Below are 22102 nucleotides of genomic sequence, written 5' to 3'. Positions count from 1 at the left end.
CTTTTCATTTCATCCTCTCTTCCGTCCCACTGTACACACACACAAGCGTTTTTTTTTTTTTTTTTAATCCAGACAAAAGAATTGCATTTCCCAGAGAATTAAGCACAGGCGCATATCTGGGGCTCATCCCTGGTATTTATCGGGCCAGTGGTGAGAGCTTTTGGAGCCAGAGGACCAGGACAGTGACCCGAATGAGCCTGCTTTAATCCAATCAGTCTCTTCAGCTTCCTAATAGGCTGGTTTCCCAACAGTCTGCTCCTCTGGGACTGTTGCTGCTTTTATCTATTAGAGGCCTGTTTACTGATCAAGGGTCAGCGAGCTGCCTCGCTTTCTGTACAAGAAACCAAAGCAGCATCACAGCACATTACGTCCAGGCTCTCTGTGATTAATGTGCTAGGGTAACCACTTTTGTGTTTATTCCATGGGCAAGTGTGTGTGTGTGTGTGTGTGTGTGCTTGTGCTGCTATGTGCTTGGTTGAGTCTATCAGCTAGACTTTAATCTAATCTGGTAGCCAGGCCTGCCATGGTGACCTGCAATGATTTAGAGCTGACCTCAGCTCTCTAACTCAATACACTGTTTTCCACTCAGCTGCAGCGCACATTTTTCCCCGTGTGTGTAAATGTGTGCGTAAGGCCGAGCTTTCTTGATATGTCAATACAAGCCTATTAACATGCAGACGCGGGCCGCGTGATAGCATGTCACGACGCCATCTTGAGCTCGCCCCTCGGGGACTCAGCCTTTGGCCCCTCCCTTCGCACAAGCACGTTCACACAAAAGCAAACGCACGCACGTGCACGCACACACATTACTTTTATCCGCTGGTCTTTCTGTCTCTTCCTTTTTCTCTTTGACCTTCAGTTTGAGTTTATGGGAGTAACCTCCAATCCTATAAACAAGCCACAGTCTAGCCCACACACATCACGTACACACACACACACACACACACACACACATCACACACACATCACACACACATCACACACACTCACACACCACACACACACACAATGGTTATTGGATTCATAACTGGGAGACTCCTATCCGCCTGCACTCTGTGCAAGATGAGAGGTGTTGAAATGAAATTCTCCCACAGAAAAGCTCTGCTCTTACCTGGGATTTAGAAAAGCTCTAGTAGGTCTCTCTCACTCTCTCTCTCTCTTCCTTTTTAACACCCAGACACCTCAAGGCTCGAGGAGGCTGTGCACTCAAAGGGAGAGTGAAAAATAAGCAGAGTGAGCAAATGAGAGTCCAAGAGACAGACAGAGAGAGAGATTACAGAGGTGCACACAGGGAATGGTGGTGGGATGACAGGGAGAGGAAGAAGGTGCTCGAGAGAGGAAAAAAAAAAAGAAAGAAAACACGTGGAGATTTGAGTTTCAGACAGAATTGATCTGTGTGTCTTTCTGAGGCTGAAGAGACGGCAGATGACGCGGCCGGGGATGGTCAGTGGGTTTGGAGGAAGAAATGAAAAATGAGAAAATTAACAAGCACCATTTCCACAGATCATCAATTCAATTTATAGTTTTTCTCGAAAGGATATAAAGATACTGCAAATCTAGAAAGAAATGAAATGAAAAGGTCAGCGAGAGTGGAATCCGAAGTAACCCATTTTACTAACGCTACACTGAACATAAAGTCCAGTTAATACCTGTTTTATCAGAAAATGGAGCTTTGCTGACCATTTTAACAACTTCCTCTTTGTAGTAACCCAAAATTTGATTGATAGCCTTTAAACCCATTGCTCATTTAATGATCATAGCATACGGCTTATGTAGCAGAGCTTTCACTCACATCAGGTGCTTTACCTCACACTGTAAAAATGATACGTTAGTTCCCCCTACTCTTAACTTTACATGAACTGAACTAAAAATGTTTCATATTTTTGGAAACATGATAAGGTATCAACTTCAACATCTGTTTTTAAGTTTATTGTGTGAAGTTGATATCACTACATGATATACTGTGTGTTTGCCAAACTCGACATTTTAAGTCTGAGCATGTGCCCCTTGGCGGTGGCTCGGTGCAGCTCTCTGAGCATGTGCTACGTAACGAGAGGAGGCTCAGTTTCCTTCGTCTACTTGCCAAGTCCGCCAGTAGGGACGTGCGTTACCGCTACTTTTCCTTTCAATCCGATGCCAAGTAACAAGTCTAATATCCCAATGCAGATACCGACAGTTTTAGATGTATAAGGAAATGATGACTTTTACAATGAAGCTTTGTGAATGTAATTATGAAAAATATATTTTATACCTCTGTAAAAGAAGTAAACAGCTCCCAAATGTCAGACTTCTCTTTAATCGAGCAATTAAAGACAATCTGTGCAAATCAACAAGTCAACTGAAAATCTGAGAAAATCACATTTAAGAAAAAAAAAAAATCCCCCTCAAGCAAAAACGAAAAAAGAACAGTCGCTATGGCTTCAATATTTCCCTGCGGTCCCTTTTTCTCACGCTTTTTAACTTTTGTAGATCGATCCAGAAATATCGATTCTTCCGGTGCAGACCTGTGTTTTTTAGGATCGATCTTCACATCAAAATATCGAAACCAAGTCTGCTTTCACAAGAAACATTAATACTTTTATGACACCGAATCTGAAATCAATTCTAAAAAAAAAAAAAAAAAAAAAGAAGTAAAAAAGCATGTGAGAGAGGGGGCGCAGGGAAATGCCCCCACACCTGAGTCAGACTTCTGTGGTGGAAGCCGTTAAATTGAGAGCGGCAGGCAGCATTCAGGCACATACTGAAAATACATCACAGTACCCATCACACGCGCGCCTGTAATATGCCTGCGCCCATATACATCATGTCAACATGCTGTCGTTTCTTAACAAAAACATATAAATGGGAAATGATGGAAGATGTAGAATGAGACCTTTGTTGTCAAAGTTCAAGTTCTGCCAAGTTCTAACATGAAGACCACACTGTCTGGTCCGAAAAGAATCATATCGAAGGCAGAGCGACTCTTCTTATTTTCATTTTTGTTTGTGTTTTGTTTTCTTTTTATTTTAAATGTGATTTGCTCTGATTTTCAGTTGACTTGTTGATTTGCACAAATTGTCTTTAATTGCCCTGATTAACCCTCCTGTTATCCTTGGGGTCAATTTGACCCCATTCAATGTTCACCATTCGTATTTTATAACTGGTTAAGCATAAAATTATGATGATGATATTTTTTCAACGTGCTGAACACATATTGCACACATTGGTCTTCCTCCAGGGTCAGTTTGACCCCAAGCTGTTTTAGCTGTGTAAAGCTTGTCTGTCTCTGTGTGTGTGTGTGTGTGACCTAACATCCCCACACCTGCAGGTACAGAGTTGATACTTTTGAGTTGATACATAAGAGGAGTGTGGGAAAAACAACTATTCCCACTAGAACTTTGATAATTCTCGTGGTGTGCGCACATGGAAAACAACTCCTGCCAGCATTAGGAAGCCAATGTGGAGTTGATCACATCCAACTACACCTGCCTCCCCTCTAAAATTATCATCTCAAGTACAATATTTTCAGTTGATGGTTGTATGAAGAGCTCCTATAATGACTTTATGTGTCCAACATGGCTGACTGTGTGTCTGGTGGGACACACTCTTAGCAGCACGTCTGCCTTGTTGTTGAAGTGAGCAGACACCATAGTTTTCCATTTTTTGTGCAAAAATGACATATTCTCATGCAAACTTTCCCGCACCATGGCCGTGATTTGTATGTGTGACCTACTGAAACTCCCACCGGCCGAAGTAGAGCTGATATTTCCCGCGCTGTGGAGGGCGGGGTATTCCCACAAGGACGCTGGACACAAAAAAGCAGGATCATTTGGGATGTGCACTCCGAATTAGAAAAGATTTGGATAAAAGATTTTCAAGATACACTAAGTTTGACCTGATGGTGGCACTAGAGGGAAAAGTCATATCATCACCAAAACCATTGGGTTCCATACTCTTGTGGTCATCAGTGTTTGAGAAGATTTGTATGAAAACTTGTATGAAAAAATGCATTCATCCTGATGGTGGCGCTAGAGGGAAGGTCAACTCACTGGTATCAAGGTATCAAGTCTTCACATATTCAGTTAGCTCGCTGTGTGCCGTTCGTCCTGTCTGTTTTGTCTAATGTTTCTTCTCTGTTCTCGTAAAGCGTCATTGGGGGTCTTGAAAGGTGCTATATGAATAGAATTATTATTATTATTATTATTATTATTATTATTATTAAATAACACGTCGTTATAAAATTTAAAAAATCTAGTTGATTGTTCAGATGAGATGAAAAACTGTGTTTTCTCTGAGATTCATTTCCTTTTTCTTTTTTTTTTTTCTCTGAACTGAATTTCGTTGAACACACCACCAACACTAAGGTCACAGAGACACTAACAGCTTGACATTGACAAACTTGCGACCATCGGTTTTGAAGAGTTTGTGAAAAAATAGACTATTGTGAGGAGACAGAGTGAGAGTCGCACCATTTGTTCAATCAAAAATTCATCTGCCGTCGCAATGAGTTTCTGGAAGTTGCTTGATTTCCTCCTATAAAGTCATATTTACCCACAGATTCATATTTTCCTCTGTGTTGATTTAATATACGTCGGCCAGACATACAACAAGAGTGACATTTCCTATTATTACGCAGCTTTGGCAATGAAAAATAGTCTCATTGTGGCGTTAAAGTTCTTTGAATTGCAGAGGAACGAACACACACAACAAATGTGACATTCCTCAGACAACTTAGAAGAAAATGGCAGCCTAAAAAAAAAAAATCTCAATTTACCTTCCAGACAGAATAATAATATATGAAGTGAACCCTGAGTCACCTGATTCATCTTATAGCCTAACGAAACACAATTTTACTGAGTCTGTGATCGCTCATAACTTGGAAGATTCACGCTTTACTGTGGTAACATGCCAACATGCTCGGTATACTGAGAGCAACTGAGAAACAAATGATGGCAGACATAATTACAGCTATACGATAAATACTAACTGTAGCCCCAGGAGTTTGCTTTGGTTAAATCGAGACCACATTAAAAACAGCAAACGTCTCAATTATCTGCCTGAAGCAATTAAACCGCTGCCATAATCGCGCCCGTAAAATATTCTGTGTCTTTAGCAGGTCCTCTTTTCTGTGTTGTTAAGCAGGGTCATTATATCTGAAAATGATTTTTGTTGATGGGGTATGTACGGCTGAAAAGAGAGAAAGAAGGGGGGAAAAAAAATAGAGTCGGTTGGATGAATGATTTCATGAAGTCTCTATTTTAATTATGCCAGAGCAGGGAGAACAGAGACAAGGTCTCAGCGGCCCTCTTGCTCTCGCGCGCTATCGGCCTATCTTTTAATTATCCTCCACTCCTGTATGGAAAGCAGAGGGCTGGTATATAAAGGCAGGGGGAGCAGGGGCTTACGTTCCCTCATCAACTGGCTGATAGAAGTTATGATTTAATGATTGAGCCCCCTCTCTTTATTACCTCCCGCTCTCCCTCACGCACTGCACACCTTTCTGTCTACCGCTGCATCTCTCTTTGTCTTGTCAAAAGAGTCTCTTAAACTCTTGTCTCGCCTCCATCTCCACCAGAAAACTGCCAACTCACTTCTGCGAACTATACATAGACTGTGCGACACTGAAGCTCCCTATAGAGGAGAATAACGTGAACTGAACCATTGACATTGTTCATTTGTTGGGCAAGAGAGAAAAAAAAAAAAAAATAAATAAAAGAACACTAACACAAGTGGGACACATGAAGAATGCACCTTCAAAATACAATCAACAGTCAACTGGATCTCTTTTACAAGGATACAGTGAAGGGAAGCATTATGGAATATGTCACCAAACCATGAATCACTCTTAGTGGCTTTGTATTTACCTTGACCCAAGAGATCACCACAGCTTACTCACTGAGCCCCTGTAACAGATGGCCTGCTCTAGTATGGTCTGTCGCAGCAGATGCGGCCGTTTCATTACATATTCTGTGCACTTTAAACCGGATATTCCGCAAACCGCGCTTTTGATTCTCCTATTTATGAGCAATATGAGAATCAATAGTCGGGTAGGCACGGCGGGTGGACCACAGTTACATTTAGATGGATGCCTGATAGCAAGCAGGGGCAATTGTAGGTGCTGGGAGGCCCCAAGCAATATGTGGCGTGCCCTCAGTTTTTCATAGGTTTAAGTGGGTTTATGGTTATCATTGAAAGCTATCCCAAAAGTTAATCATCGGGGAAACCCTCTACTCATTTGTTTTCTCGCCATCCAAGACTGTTGCTTGGTTACCTGTCCTGACAGCAAGACGGCAAAGTGTCTACTTTTCTTGGCAGGAAAATGCGTTCAGGTCGTAAATGCACGTCAGTCATCAGATAAAGCAAATGTCAGGCAAATTAGGTCCTGCATCCATTATTCGTAGTTGAAGTCTCAAATTGCAAGATTTTCCTTTAGAGAAAACTCAACCAAAGAGCAACTTGTGCTTCTGCATCATTTCATCAAGTTTTATTTAAAGAGTTTTAACTTTAAAATATGTATGAGGTCTTGTCCAGCCGGAGCTTATTTCCTAGCTAATTAACAGATGTACAATGGTGTCACTCTCATTCAGCTGATCATCATCTTTCCATCAACTCCTCACCAGCAAAGGTCATTTTTTAATAAGATATAGCCGTCCATATTTATAGGGCTCTACTTATCATCTTTTCAAAAATGCTAATCGCCTAATGAGCATGTTTAAAAAGTAATGTCATTTCTGATGTGTCCTCTTTTTTTGTGCCAAAACCTCTTTATTTCAACCTGTGTATTATTTATGATCAGCCCTCTCAGGACTTTTTTCTATGTGCATTTCTATGTCATTTTTTTTCTGCTTGATTTGGCGAAATTTGTATGTTTACTTCCTCGTTCCTTCGTTCAGTGTTTAAATGCCTTTGTAAAACCTGAGTAGAACCTACTGTTTGTTTTGCATTTGGCATTCCTCTAGTGTACCATGACAATAGGCTTTTCAGAAACACAATTAAGTGTGTAGGTATGTGAGCATATTGGTGTAGATGTGAGTTTGCACGCACGCGCGTGTGCTTGTTTGTTTACCGTAATCTCTAATCTATAATTAATATCATTGTCCTTGTCCCGGAATAGGGCCTTTTTGAGCAGCGGTTGTGAATACCGGCTCTGCCATCTCTCTCTTTCTCTTCCTTTTCCAATTTTTCCCATGGGAAGTGTCTATTTTGGGAACCTGATGTTCTCTGACAGCTTTCACACATTCCTCCACGGCTTTAATTCTGTGAGAGGCAAGGGCACACATTATCGCACACGCACGTAGCGCACCTACATGAAGGCACACCGAGCCTATCTAACGTTAACATTTACAGACAGTCTTCAGGACATGTCAGCTGCACTCGAGTAAATTGGCTGCAAGACAGACAAAGAAAAATCCTACACAATACAAGACAATGGACCAAAAGCCACAGTACATTACCTCACACAATGCGCGACATTATCATACAATACGAGATGATGTGGCACAAAACAACTCCGCTCAACACAAAACATCACCATACATTATGACACAATGCACTGCATGATGCAGATTGCCTCATCCATTTAGTCCAGAGTGCAGTCAGGCTGTCCCTGTTAGGGGTCTGCCCGCCATGATGGTACGATATCATGTCATAGTTTCTGTCATAACCTGTCAGAGAGGATTATAGTCAGCTTTGGACGTGACATACAGTACAGAGGCAGAATCACATCCCAAGGCTTTTGTGCAGTGTGTGTTTTTGTGCGGTTTACAGTATGTGCGGAAAACTCCCACGTCCAGCCCAAACATAACGCACACAAATCTGTGCGGCGAGAAGTTTGAATGACACTTAAATGTCAGTCCATGACTCGGAAAGTCAGAGACTAATTACATTCCTCTGCTGACACAAAGGCGTTCCACCGGCTCCTTCTTTGAATCTCCACGGCTACCTGACAGGATACGTGACCTGGACGGAGCCACAGGGATTAACGTCACACACATTCACACACACACACGCACACACACACACACACACACACACACACACACACACACACAAAAGTTAACTGGCATTATGTTTGGTGCAGACACCACTATATGAGAATCCCATATCCTCCTGAGACCCTGCGTCCTCACATGGGGACATTGAGTTTTAGGTTTGTGACAGTTTCTTCTGCTTCATTTAATCACGTAAAAAAAGTGGTACAAAACATCATCACATTTTACAGTTGAAGCTTTTTTATTTATGCTTATTATCTTTCTAGTTTAATGCTTCGGGCAAATTCTATCTATAGTAACGAACTATAACTTCACTAATTAGCAAGTGTTTGATTGAGGACATTGAGACTTCATTATTTGCAATTCTGCTTTTGCACGCCCATGTTCAGACATGATAATTAACATATTTTGTTACATACTGGTAACTTTAATATAATATTGAGTGAAATAATCCCTGTGTCCTCACTTGAGGACTTTTTTCCCCCCCTAAAACCACTCCCTGTTCTAAGACAATGCTTAGTTTTTGTAGTTCTTAGGTCCTACTAATCCCAAATGAAGAAAAATTGCAGTGCTGCATTAAAAATGCATAGCAAACAAAAGCTCAGGTCTCAGGAGGATATATATCTTATGGTGATTTGACATTTTGAGTCAGAGCTTTAACTTTTCTCAGAGTTGTTTTTTTTTTCATCTCGTCAGTCTTACGTTACAAACTAGTTTATCTTAATTCAGATCTTCATCTAATAACTGACGCATGGAAATCATGAGCCCAGACTTACAGTAAAAGTGGGGCAAGAGAGGCGAGCGTGGAACCAGAGGAGAAGGGTGCGGTTGAGTGCAGCCTAGTGGATGCAGTTAGACTAATGAGTTTGGCACCAAACTACTGTTTGTCATATTGCTCAGTTTCAAGTGGGACTGATGTAAATAAATAATAAAAAAAATATAAAAAAAAATCTGCAAAGCTGGGCCGTAGTCCTGGCAACATAGTGAGTGTGCGTGCGCCTCTGCGTCTTTCTAAGTGTGCCTGAAGTGTGCCTGAATCTTGCTGAAAATGAAGGTCATCATCAAGGCTACTCTGAGTAATTACAGTATACATTTTCGCTTCTGCGAGCCAGTCAGAAAAGACCCTGCCTGCCCCCCTGACCGGTCAGAGTTCACTGCTCCCAGCTTGGTCACACAGCAATTAACCTGCACATACTCTAGTCTCCTCTTTATTCTTGGTCTCTCTCTCTCTCACACACACACACATTCATATACGTTTGAATAAACTGCAGCTGATGCAAGCCTGAACTGTATGTTTCCCTCTCCACTTCTTTTTTGTCGCACCCTTATAAACGGGGTCAATTTTATCAAATGGAATATTTTATCAGAGTCATTTGCACATTGAAGTGAATAGATTCCGAGGGGGTATAATTTCATGCAAACCAGTGTGTGCAGCGAGTTTATTTTGTCACACACCCTGACAAATTTAAAGAACTCCCCGTGTCCATTTTTCTTTGTCCATTTATCACAAACAACCGCACTGTTTCCATCATTTCAGAGGACTTTTATTAGTTTTCTCACCCCAACATCCAGCCAAGTCTTTGCCCTAAATTTGAATGGTTTCATGGAGACTTGCTTATTGTCCCCAAAAGGGAGGCGCACAACGTGACTGTGTAAATAGATGACAAAGTGACTGCACGCAAAACGTGCGCGCACACACACACACACACACACTCACACGGTGCGTCCTCCAGTGTGTGATTTTCACACGTTCTTGCAGGCACCTGCCATTTCAGGTTTGCATACGTTGCATTTTTCGCCCGTCATCTGAGCAAGGACACTAGCTCGTGGCACAGAAAACACACACGCACACACACATACACACAAACACAGACACACACACATCTGCATGCATCATTCATGCTTGAATTCTCTAATATTTGATTGCTGCAAGTCATTAATTATTTGTGCTTCCCTGAAAATATATTTCCCTCCATGACAAGGACATGCGCCATTGTAGTCTCGCTCTCTCTGTCACACTAAAGATGTTCACACGTACACAGAACACGGAAACCCTAAAGACAAAAGTTCTTCCTTTCAAGTCTTTTTATATATTTATATCTTCAAAAAAAAAAAAAAAAAAAAATACAGTTCATAATGTGGCAGCCCTTATACAATCGTGCTCACGTTCCATACTGTTCGTTTAAAAATACACAACATGCATGAATTTTAAAACCCTGCCTACTGGAGGTTAAAGGCTCCACAATGGAAGACACGTTAATCAATCCCCCACCCACATGCACACATGCAGTTTAAAATAAGAGGAAGTTGTTTTTCTTTTATAGAAGCCTGGCAATCTATGAATACCAGATATTACACCCAATCATCATTTTTATTTATTCTTTTATCTCCTAATGTCTGTTTCTTATCGCTGCGAGCAAGCCATCTGCTATTTGGAAACACAATGTCGAGTGAGAGCGCAGGGATGTTCAGCACAATAGAACACGATAGAAAGACACAGTCTTGCAAACAGCAGTACAGTTTCATAGAGAGATTTGTGTAGAAGACAATGAATAATTCTCTTCCTCTTATAAATGGCTACTTGAGACAGTCAAATGCACAAGAATCTGCCGTGTCTTATCAGCGCTGACAGCAGGTATGGTTGTATTTTCTCCGGGGGAGAATGGAGCTCAAAAACGCCGGATGGTGTTTGAGTTCCTGGAAGTGTTGAATTCCAATTTTTCGAATTACGGAGAAATTTCAGTAACAAAGCTCTCGTATTAACATTACAATATACTTAAACTCACAGAAAATCCAACCCAGAGAAATCAAGCTTTTCTCTAAAGAAACACATCCACTGGTGGCCCAGAGATAAAGGGCTGCACAGACACAGATGGACTAGCGGATATGCAAACAGGCACTCAGGAATAGATGTGTTCGCTTTATTGGGGCTTGTTAGGAATCTGAGCAATAGGCCGTTCATGGATGCAAGGAGACCGTGAGCTGACAGTCGAATAAAAAAAAAAAAAAGTACATATTTCATACATTTATATTGTGTATGTATCCTCAGAAGGAGATGTAAAATCAAGAAAAGAATGTATGGATAAAGTAAGCACTTCCCTTCGCTTATCCAAAAATCATAGCATTGGTTGGTAACCTTGGGTTACTGATTATACTTCATATAAACTTCAAATCACATGAACATCTAAAGAAATCTCTCAAACTTTCAGAAAACAAATGTTGTGGCGACTAATGAGTCTGGCAAGAGATGTAAAAAGATCTTAGATGTTATTTGAAATAAAAAAATAAATAAAATCGGATAGATTTCAAACGACTGTAAAACTGTGACTGGAAGAATTCAGCTCAAGCATGGAGTGTTTGACGCAAGTTTCCAAGAAAAAAAAATATATATATCACAGGATCTACAGGTAACTGTGCCAATGTTGGCATCTACAATCAGAGAGAGACTGCACCATAACAACACCAACACAATGGGTTCTTTTATGAATAATGTCCTGTGGACAGACGCGTCAAGGATAGTGTTGTTTGGCCACAGCAACACAGACATGAACAAAAAGCTCTTTGGGAGAAGCTGTGAATCATGGTGGTAGAAATGTCATAGGTTGCTTCACTGCTAAAGGTAACGCAGTGGCTAAAGATGTCCACAAAAATGTCCCCAATTTTAGCTTTTTATAAATGGGACTATTATTATTAAGGTAGCTCTATCGTGCTCGATTGACATTACAGACATAGCAGTTTAAATACTGTCAAAATAAATAAAATTTTTTTTTTTTTTTTTGTCTCCGACCTGTAAATGTCCCTGGATTTCCACATCAGCAGTGCTAACACATGGTCATGCAAACTAGTGTGGGATTATTCTACAATATTTACTCAACATGACAGTAAAATAGTCCATCCTTCGTCAACCTACTGCATTAATTCCTCTCTCAACCAGCAGAAAGTGCTTGAACGTGATTTGAGGTCTTTTACTCGAAAGCTGAAGGGCCTTCCAACAAGACAATGATCTGAAGAAAACTGATAAAGCCACAAAGGACTGGCTCCGAATGGAGGAACAGCCTGGTTAAATGCTAGATCTGAAATTCCATAGAAATGCTGTTTGTAGGGGGGATATATGAAACGAGCTGTTCCTGCAAGAAAACCCTCAGCTATCTATGTAACTTAAGAAATTTTACAAGAAAATGTGTTCAGCAAATGAATCAAGCCAACATGTGAGATCTGATGTAAAACAAACAAACAAACAAAACATTTCTCCTATAAGACTCAGAACCAAGGCCAATGCTGTACTGACATCTCCAATTGAAGAATATCACATCCACTGACATTTCATCCGTTTCTGTAAAACGTCGGCTCGTCTGTCGAAGATTATTTCCATGTGATGCCTAATCATTTTCTGATCTCGATTCAGTTTTGACTGTGAGAGGGATCTGTCACTTGATTCGCGTCTCAACAAATGTAGGCCTGCTCCTAATGACATTTACACCTCCGTAGATGGTTCTGGAAATGCAAAATGGATTAGGTCACTACAATTCAATTCGTGGTCGTCACTGTAATGAGATATAAGGCAAAGACGGAGAAAAGGATAGATATTCATTTGAACTGACAGCCAAGGCCTCAGTTAAATGTGGTTACCATGCGGCTGATCTAACAGGCCTTCTGGCTCGTAATTATTTTTCACCAATCATGAGTCCATGAGAGTAGCCTCATTTGGGCATTGTATCCCAGAGGTAAGTCTGAAGGAGAATGAGAACAAATGGCATCCTTGCCTGCTAGGAGAATTTTTGTCCTCTTGTTAACTACAGATTTGGTCTGACAATATACCTAGCAACAACAATTTACCTAATCACCATTAATCATCGTTCTGCTCATTAAACTCTCCCGCTCTCCTGTTCCTCTCAGCCACCATGTTTCAAAAATACCGAGCAGGGACACCGCATCTGTGATGAGTGCGGGGTTTTCATCCTTATAAAATTAGACGTCTGTGTCAGCTTTTTCCTACCTTGTCAGCTCTTTCACTTGACTGGAGGTATGGCTGAGGAGATGAGGCGAAAAAATTCTTTAGGCCCATTCCAGCCTGATAATGGGCTGCCGATTTCCCTGCAGCCACGAAGGAGGAGCCGCTCGGTCGCGTGCTATTCGCAGACCGCAGCTGTTTGTCAAAGATATGATTATATAGAATGACACAGATACATCAGAGATATTAATCTCGGCTTTCTCAGCATGGCGACCGAAGGGACTCTGTTCAGTTTCATCTGTCTTAGATCATACAAAGAGTACCATGGGGTGGAAGCGGAAAGGAAGGAGTTAGATGAAGCACAATGATTATCAAAGCTTGCTTTCCAATGAGAGGATGAGACGGTCCCATTCAAGCATTGTCTTTGTGGAGATATTTTCAAAGTGTCACACTCCCCTCTGTTATTGAAAAGGCTGAATTCAGAAAATGAGCGAGGCCATTTAATTCAGCAGCGGTATCGGACGAAATGGGAAAAATCTCCAAATCTGCAGTTTCATGCAGCTCCTCCCCACCTCTGATTTCTGCCGCTTGGCTGGCCAGATAAGATTCGGAACTTCAAACACGCAGTCAATGCTCGTCCTGTCAAATCAGAGATAGAGGACAAGGCTCTCTGAGATGAAATATGTCTGCATGGCAAATAGGCTTGTTGTGGAAATGACAATAACACAAAGTATCTGTGTTGAGTAGACTAAGCACGCACAACGGAACATACAGCAACACAGCCAACATCAACAGACTCAGCATGTTGCATATGCGCGTACGATAAATAACATAGGAGCTGCTCATTTATCTCATCAGCCTTAAAGCAACACACAAATAGGTTCAACTTTCATCCAACTCTAGTGTGTCTGTCTGGAAAGCCGATAATGGAATATTTATAGAGTACTTCTGGGAACACATGTGAGGAATCTGTGCCTATAACAATTGTCTTTGTTCTACTCAGACACAATTTCTGCTCTCCTATGTTGCTCTCGCCCCTTCTGTCTCTCATTCTGTGTCCCAGTCACGTTACTATTCTCACACTGTTTCCCTGTCTTTGTGTCTCATTGTATATACAGCATCTTCCTACCTTTCACTCAGTCTCCTTTTACAACAGTGTCAAAACCGGCGCTCAGTCAGAGCTTCCATCTAAAATCTCATTTGTAATGCATTACCATAGTAGCCGTCTTATAACAGAAGGTCCTCAGAACTCATGTATCCTGTAGGCTCTTCCACATGCATTGTAACAGCATGGAACGACAGTCTGTGCACTCTAAATGAAAAATGTCTTTAACAACTGTACCTCATATATTTCTAACAGCTGGAAACAGCTGGAGCCTGCCCCCAGGAGCTGAACCTTTGCTCCACAGTATTTCAGTCTCGTTTCAGGTGGAGCTGCAAACGGGATTCTTTGTTTCAGTCTGTTAAGTTTGCAAAATAATCACATAAAGTTCACTGTGTGCTTGTTTTTAATGCATACGCATTTAATGCAAACAGTGACAGAGGTTTTTCACGCAAGAAGTAATTAGGCAACTCCACCTTGACATTTACAAAATGGCGGTTCAGCATATGTTCGGTGTAAACATGTCCCAGAGCGCATCACTGTTAAATGTCGCAAGGTGGTTTTGATGTGCACATAACTCCACAGTTGAAGCATCTCTCTCTCTTTCTGTGTGTTGCTTGTCATGTTACATATACAAACTTTGGATTACACACTTGAAAAGCACGTTATCACCCTCTACAAGCTCCACCAGTTTGTTTGGTCTTCAACATTTTTCAGGCCAAGGACCCCCAAACTGATGAGAGATTAAATAGGGCCCCACTACTTACTATATGTGTTATTGAACTCGGCCTAGTGTAAGGTATAAATATACATCATTTTGCATTTAGTATTTAGCTCAAATAATACACAGGTTCAAATATTCATTTTACAAAATTTAAATTTGTGGGTGAAAATAATTAGCCCACATTAGTGGGCTGCTTGTAAAGTTGCTTGCTGCTTCAAAAGGTTAACAACTTACTGGCACAACTGTATTGTAATTTATTTAACGGTACTTCCTTACCGCACCGGTAAGGAAGTAAGATTAAATAACAACAATATAATTATACGTCTGGGAATTTGGTCAGCGTGTCAACATTGGCAATAGCACAAACTGTGCTCACGTTTTAGTAGATCACGTAATAAAGCCTAAATTAATGGTTAAAAGCAAGAAGCCAGTCACGAATAGTACTGCTTTCAGTGTGCCCTATTTAACTGCGCGCCACCTTGGCCTCTTACTCTGGTTCCTCTGCTAGCCTTTCGCCAACGCCTTTTTTGCTGGTACAAAGTGTTTTTTGCTGGTACTACTAGCCACAACAAACAAACCACAGCAAAGTACAGGACACTCGCAACAGACTGGTAGAAAGACTCTAGCAACTTGCTGCATACATAGAAAGACCTGAACGTCCCGAAACAGTAGAGTCTACTCAGCACTGATAAGTTCAATTAACTCAAAAAAAATGTTGAAACTGATTACATAAATTTTTTTAATTATTGTTAACTCAACATTTTAAGTTGAAAAAGCAGTACTGATTAAGTATGCTTTACTTGTAATCTTAAGTGGCACTAACTTACTTTAAGTTTAACAAAACTTTTCTGATAAGTATGTTCTACTAGTTATTTTGTTTTCACAGTAAAAATAAATACAAGTGTACATAACTCGAAAGTTCTTATTACTGTAAAACTGAGTTTTTCGCTTATGTTTACTTAAAATGTTCAATTCAATAGAAGCTCTATACTGACTCCAATACAAGCAAAAATCAAAAATTGAGAGAACACACTACCAACAACAAACAAATTGTTTTCTATAATTCTACACTTCAATCACAAGATTACCCTCAATGACAACTGAAACCGTATCTGGGCAGAGGAACGTGGCATCAGTTGAACTGGCACGGATCAAAGCAAGGCTGACTGGTACGTCATCAATGTCCAGTTCAAGGGACTCCACAGGCTGAAGATGAGAGAGAAAGGAGAAACACCTCTCAGCGTACCACAATACAAACCGACTGCACCACAAGCTACAGCATCAAATGACCACAGACGATTTCTATAAAATAAAACAGATTTTTAAGCAGATTTCTTGCCTGACTTTATTAAACTGTTTTAGTATCAACTTGCCAACTTTATATAAATTTATATTATCTCCTTTTGCTAAACTAAAAAAGTATCTTTCCAGTGAATTTCATAATATCAGAGGAGTTCTTTTTTTGATCTATGAACCTACAGAGCTTACTTCCATAACATGCCTTGATCATAAAGTAAAGTAAAAAGTAAACTGTTGTTGAATATGATTATGTGACAAAGGGTAGCCTGACAAGAAATGTCAATCAGTTAAAAATGTGCAGAACTACGTCCCCTACTACCAGAAAAAAGGCTCTACAGAGTAAGTCAGTGCAGCAGGGAGAAGCATGACGATGTACAGAGACTGATGCGCAAATTACTGTTGCCGTTCCTTTGATTTTGTTAAATAGACCCTGTGTCCATTCAGAAGCCAGTAAGCTTGAACATACATTAATTGTCCAGTTATTGGGTTAGCTAATGACTGTTAACTGCTAATGATAGGAGGTCAGAGGATTCACTGTTGCATATACTGTATATTGATATGTTTACACTGACAGTTATTTGTTGTTGAACAAGGTGTTTAATTCTTTATTTCTATTACTTGTTCAACTCTATTAGTAGTTCTGATTACTGTTCTTTATTTCTGCAACAGTATGTTGCTTGTTTTGCATCCCTTCTGTATACTACAATAACAATTTATGGTTGTACTAAATACTAATTCTAAACTTAAACTAAACTAAACAACCAGAACCTTCAACTAAGGTTTGATGACAGCAGAGGCCGGTATCACGAAGCAGGATTACAGACTCATCGAGGTAACTTCAGGGTTAACTCTGGGTTTCTGGTATCACAAAGCTGGATTCATTCTTATCGAGCTACGTTACCATGGTAACTTACTCTCCTGGAAGTAACTGGCCATCAGTTTCTGTGTGAATAACCTCATTCTTAAAATCTGAGACATCACAGTTTGGATTAGTCCTACTTTTGTGGGCATTGAATGAGGAATACACATTAGTACGATAGTAACGTGTATACCTCAAATGACTGAAAATCATTGAATGACTGCTTGAATCCAGACTTGGGACAGATAAATGTCACACATCCCATCTGAGTTGCTCCAACTGTCTGCGTACGTATCCATGTTACATGAATTTCCAGTGCATTTATTGACTGAAATGTGCAGATTCAGTCATCATACACACATGGCAACGGACTAATTGAGTACAAGTTGCTATGATGCATACGGTAGTGTTGAAGCAACTGTGCCTGTTCATAAAAGGCAGCAGCACAAAGCTTGCACTTCCAAACCATTGGAAAACTGAGTACTTTTATTAAGCTGGCAATGAATGTCTAAAACACCTACATACCAGCCTGCAGACTTCATGTAACATCCAGCTAATTCTACTTCAGGCTAAAAGAGAGAAGATTTACATGAGTTTTACAGACATACAAATCACTGAACTCTTTAAATACTAAACAACATTACAAAAACATCATTAGTATTTCATTGTTAGGCTGTGAAGGGGAAAAGACTTGAAAAAGCTGTTAACTAAAGGTGTTTACAGTAAGCCCTGAAAGACCAGGTCAGTTAACACGTGCAGCCCACGTGCAGCTATGCAACAAGACTAATAAAATATAAAATATTCTATTTATTACTTTCTAAATTGACTTGGACCAGAATGTGACCTGCACTGTTTCGCTAAGCCCCGCCCCCTTGTTACTGTTGCTATATTCCGTTACAACCACGCAGTTGAAGGGCTACACAGCGGCTGTAGACACGTGGAAGGGGGGAGGGGGGGCTACATGGCTAATATGATAAGCTATATTGTTCTTGCCATAAAATTAAATTATAATCACTTAATATTATCCTCGAAGTTACCAGCATGCCCAGACATGCACAAAGAGTAAAAGTTTTGCAGCAAGCCACTGTATTCCTTGTGTAATTACCAAAAAAAAAAAAAAAAACGAACTTAGCTCAACATATTAAATTCAAAAGGATAAAATAATCGTTTTTATTCAAAATAATAATAATGATTAGCTAAACACCGAGGTAAAACAACAAAGAATGTCAACTTACCAGAGAGGAGCGCTCAAAAGGGAAAAAAGATAAAGTAAAATTTATATAAGACATTTGAAAAACAAGTCACAACGGAATTAACTCCAGAAGTCGTCCATGGCAGTAGTTTGGAAGCAAAGTTCCCACAAGAAAGATTACTTTTCGTACAAATATATCTGATTTATACTGTTGCTTCAAAGCTCGGCGCAAGCGGGAACCGGAACGTTCCACTCGCTGGAAATGACGTCACAGACGACTAGTCAAACAATTTGAGTTCATTGACAAAACTGAATTAAAGTTTTTGAGTATTGTGCACTTAAAATTTAAAATCTGTTAAGATAACTCAAAAAATTAGCAGTCAATTAACTTTTTTAAAATTCTGAGTTAATACAACTTAATCCTTTTAACACACTTTTACTGTTCGGTTTTACAGTGTGGGACCACTCCACAAAGTCTCCTATCAATGTCCTATACTCCACCTTCTGTCCATCTTTAATACACCCAACCACTGCAGAGTCATCAGAGAACTTCTGCAGGTGGCAAGACCCGGCGTAAAGAGTGAATGGACAAAGTCCTTTGAGGGGCCCCCACATTACTGACGAAAATACTGAACAGGGAGCCCTCCAGCTGCACAACCTGAGGTCTGTCAGGCAAGTAACCAAAAAGGTTACTTTTATTGTTGACGTTTATTGTCGACAAACAAATTCAAAACAGGGAACAAATGCACCCAACATCAATAGTCATTGAGGGCGTGCGTATAGGGATGTTTTACTTTTGATGAATGAATATATTGTAGTCTTACCGATTCATTTCTTATGGTGGCCATTTTTGACCAGGAACACTAAAGGTGTAACTATGTTTGCTACACCACTAAAATTTCAATGAAAGTGATGATCAATAATTGTATATGTTAAAATGCCTCATGTGGAGGATATCATGAGACCTTGATTCAATACGATGAAAAACGCAATTTTTATGAGTAATTAAAGTTTCAAATTGGTCAGATTTGGCCCACTGAAAACACTCAGAACACTGGAAGATATTTAACTTAATCTTCATTCCAAGCCATTATTTACACCATTGACTGTGGTTGACAGGTTTACACATACATCCAGGTTCTCTACCTACAGTCTAATCAACACTTATTTTATGCGGGCCTGCAGAACTGATTCTGAAGGCCTCCAGACAAATTTAGTTGAGCCTAGAAAAAAATGAATGCTGAAATGTGATTGGATAACAGCTTTTATAAGAAAATACACGTCGGAAGCGGCGCCATCAGGGGAAAGGCTATGGATGTTATTTCTCTACACCCTTCTCAGTGGCATCTCTTCACCTTAAATGGAGAGATAAACTGTATTTGCAGTTTGCAGTTTGGCACCTCCAGGTGTCTCAACTGCCCTAACATATTTGATATGCTGTCTGGGGCTTGCTTTCTATGGGATCCTTTTTAAAAACTGCAGGCTACAGTTTCGGCTTCATCCACTAGATGATTTTTGCTCACTGATATTCTCCATGCCAAGCCAGATCATGCCTTAACGTGCTGAAAAGTACTTTTGCTAATTTAGAGGTTCCGTTGTCCAAGGAGAAAAGATGTGGTCCACTTCAAGTCATTGAATTTTTGGGTATTGTGTAAGATAGCTATCTCACGTGGGCTTCCCACGTTTGTAAACATCAAAGCCAATCATAGAAAACAGTAAGAGTTTTACAACTATCTCAAAAACAGATTTGCTTTCTACCAGGTCATGTTTATTTTCCTGTCCAGGTTTTTCCCCAGGGCCGTTCAAGACATCTCTCCAACTTTTAAAAGTTAATCATTTATCTGACACAGTAACCCTGACAAAGAATGTAGGTCAGAGCTTCAGTTTTGGTCTTTGCTGCTTGATAAAATAGAGCAGCATTTCTTTTTCTATTAAGATTTTCAGAATCTTTTGCAATTCGGTTGCTCACCAATGCCACTGCTCCAGTTGATTTTGGGTTGTTCCTTGATAATCAGTGATTTGCTGATAAATGACCAAAAGAACTGTCGCCCTTGTCAAGTGGGATCACCTCTTCAACTTTTCAGAGATGTACTCAATTATTATTGCATGTCCTCTAGTATAAGCACTAGTCCAGGAAATAAATACTCATCTCCTTGACAATGAAGCAACAGTTAACATAATTTACAAAGGACGTTTCTCAATGATCTTCATTAATAGATTAATAAGACGCCTTATTTAGACTTCTGTTCTGGGTTATTTCATTATTGAGCATCTCATATTCCAGGACTAGACAATAGGATCATTAGTGCCTCGTCTCAAATTGAATTTCATAAATTCTGCCAAATCAATCCAGAAGCAGATCTTCAGCTTCCCCTGCCCTCTTTGTAGTCTAACAGTACTGGACTAGTCCCAGTCCTGCAGTCTACAGTTTACAGACACTTTGTAAAACATGCTAAAACTGTTAGACAGGAAAGGGACCTGTGTTTTATTTGCTTGTTCATATTCAACGTTCTGTCCCTTCTCATCCATGCCCTGAGGTTGTTCCACTGCTGGCCTGCAAAAGCCGCTATTTGCACGGAGGCGGGTGAACTAGTGCCCAGGGGCCCAACTCAGCCTCATCAGAGGCAAATTCCACGGACCTGCTCCGGGACGCCATTCTGCTCTCTAATTTTGATTATGAGTGTCAACAATGGCAGCCTATACCTGCCATAAAATCTATTTGCATTATTACTTCTGGCAAATTTCAATCTCTTTTACTCACCTGGCCATGTTAACTATATCAGCTTTATTTCCCAAACGTTGCATTAAATTTCCTACTCAGATAACCTGATAGCTTTCAACTACAAAGAGGCAGAGATATTGCCTGGTATGGTCATTTTGGGGGTTTGATCTTTGCCTTTCACGATGACTCATGATGGCTCATGATAGCTGCAAGAAGGTGGCTCTTCCTGCCTCTGGACTTATCATAGATCTGTAAAAAGAAAACTGTGTACTTGTGCACGAGGGAATGTACAGTAACAATGCTTATTCATGCTGGTAACTATGCAGAAGACACTGCTGTTTTGTTTTGCATCAGTGTGGCACAATGAATCCTCTTAGACCACAGCGTGTTCCTCTTCTTTTGTTAGAAGCAGCCGCTTGAGGCTGATTTGCTGCCCCCTGTGGTTGAGAATTTCTGGAAAATGTGAAGCCAAATCAGAATCAAAATCTCTAGACTTTGCTGGAGTCACGAGGGGAAGGCCGGCATCAATGCGTGAGGAACAGGGGCTGCTAACCTTCAGCTATTCAGCTGTTTTAATGTGCCTTACTTTGCCTTTTAAACAGACAGAACCTGTCATAGATGGCATAATTACAGCCCGCTCCAGTTGAATTTACTCAGGGGGTTCAATATTTATTAACTTAGAGAAACACTGGATAAGGTAGGAGCTAATGCGAACCTAATGACTGAGAGAGTAAAGAGAGCCAAAGAAAGAGGCTTGAGACTCGGAGTGTCGATGTGACGGGACAAAGAGAGAAAGAAGAAGACAAGGAAAGAGAGCCATCCCGGAGGCAGAGCTAGTAAATGAGTCATCGGAGTAGATCTGCTATCAGGTCTATTCTAACAGTGCTACAAGTGAATGGATGCCTTAAAGGTTAGGCATAAAATGATTTCTCATTCTGCTGCGATATTCCCCCAGGTAGACATTAATGCTTTGGTTATGGACTTGACTGTAAAAGCACCTGAGGTAACGTTCTGCCTGTCTGCCATAAATACTGCTGGCTATGTTTATGTATATTGTGTTTTCAATGAGGCTGCCTTTATGGCGAGGAGCGAATTTTTGTGCAAATAGTCAGTAAAGTTAATGTGGTGCCATGTGTCATTTCTACAGCCAGGTAGTCACCCTGTCTACAGAGCCAAGTCCCCAGATGCTGTGGATCACAGCCCTATTCATCTCTGATCGTCCTGACCCATTTCATTGCACACACACGGTCACTTGCAAGCAAAGCCGTGCATTGATATAAAGT

Source organism: Mugil cephalus, chromosome 11 (assembly GCF_022458985.1).
Source record: "Mugil cephalus isolate CIBA_MC_2020 chromosome 11, CIBA_Mcephalus_1.1, whole genome shotgun sequence".
NCBI lineage: Eukaryota > Metazoa > Chordata > Actinopteri > Mugiliformes > Mugilidae > Mugil > Mugil cephalus.
This window is presented reverse-complemented; position numbering follows the sequence as displayed.